This window comes from Alosa sapidissima, chromosome 23, assembly GCF_018492685.1.
Source record: "Alosa sapidissima isolate fAloSap1 chromosome 23, fAloSap1.pri, whole genome shotgun sequence".
NCBI classification, from domain to species: domain Eukaryota; kingdom Metazoa; phylum Chordata; class Actinopteri; order Clupeiformes; family Clupeidae; genus Alosa; species Alosa sapidissima.
The window spans coordinates 22,855,287-22,856,797 of record NC_055979.1 but is presented as its reverse complement, the minus strand read 5'-3'; positions in this window follow the sequence as shown (position 1 = coordinate 22,856,797).

Below are 1,511 nucleotides of genomic sequence, written 5' to 3'. Positions count from 1 at the left end.
CGATTTGAGCAGGAACATGCTGCACAGTGCTGTCATCTTGTGTTTTCTGCTGCAACGCATGAGGAGTATGACAGGTCCAAGATGGCGGCCGCATTTCTTGTTTCCAGCAGCCAATGCGGCGTCTATGTATATTATGTCTATGGTATCTACCGCCTAAGGATGTCTACTGCCAGCTTTGTATGGAGCATTTTAAAAGACTTGGAAATGAAAACGCAAAGTGCATGTTGTGTGACCGGATTGTCAGGTGTTCTGGGGGGTTATTTAATTTATTTGAACTCTATGATGTTTAAAAGATAAATATGCCTGTCCTGCCTTAATAAAGAAACATTTGGTTAACTTCGAGTGATTATTCCCGTTTGCAGCCGTTAACAAATCTCAATAGCCACATCATGGATTTAGTTTATCAGAATGGTTTAGGAATCATTCCATGGTTTACTTTAGGAGATTTCGTCAGTTTTTATAATGGAGTTCTGTAATATATTGGTTTTATAAGGGTTGCCTAGACAATCCACTTGGCATTTCATAGTTAGTGCTGCGGCAGATAGGCCTATCACACACGCAGCAGAAATGATAATTGCAAACTTTGTTGATGGACATAAACGGTGTTCTTTTGGCCTAATAATGATACAAATAATATAAAAATGTCAGTTTGCGATTTGGGAACGCATATTTGAGTGATATCATACATTACTTGGGCTAAAAACAACAACTACAAAAAACAGCTATTTCCCGGGATTCCGGGAAATGCGTCGTCTTTTCCCGGGATTTGATAAATCTCATTTTCGGGAAAAATATTAAACCCTAGTGATGTGTGCGTGTGTGGGACAGCGGTGTGCTTGTGTGGGACAGTGGTGTGCGTGTGTGTGTGTGTGTGTGTGTGTCATTAGCATTGTGGTGATAGCACACTAATGATACACATCGCCTATATTTAAACATGGTTCTACTCTATTTATTTATGCCTAATCTACACATAATGAGCAGCCTCAACATAATGACCCCGCCTACAACCCGACTTCCTTACTACTGACTGAGTAATAATAGCTGTGGCCACCCATCTGCCTTAGTACTGAAGACTAGAGCAAACAGAGCTGCTGAATTCAGGAAAACTAATCTGGCCTGTCAATATTTACATGATTGGCGCTGATGATGACACGCATTTGAAGGGCACCCCAATCTGCACTTCACAGCCGTAAAGGGAAAAAGTCAAGGACACATTTCAACACGAGGGCACGTTTCAACACGTATGTCTAAATGCATGACCTGTGGTGGTGTTGGGCCCTTTTCTAAGCATGTTCATTAGGTGTGCTGTGACCAGGGAGGTCCTTACGGGCCTGTTTTATTGGGCTGTGTAAATCCCCGCCTCTCTGAGGTGCAGTAAAACACACCGGCACCTGGACGGACAGTGTGAATTATGAACAAAATAAAGGAGTGTAGGGTTTAGTGTTATTCCCAAGGTCTCACTCAAAGATGCCAGGGCCTGCAAAGGGACCTCACTGTGTTCCGGAAGGGAC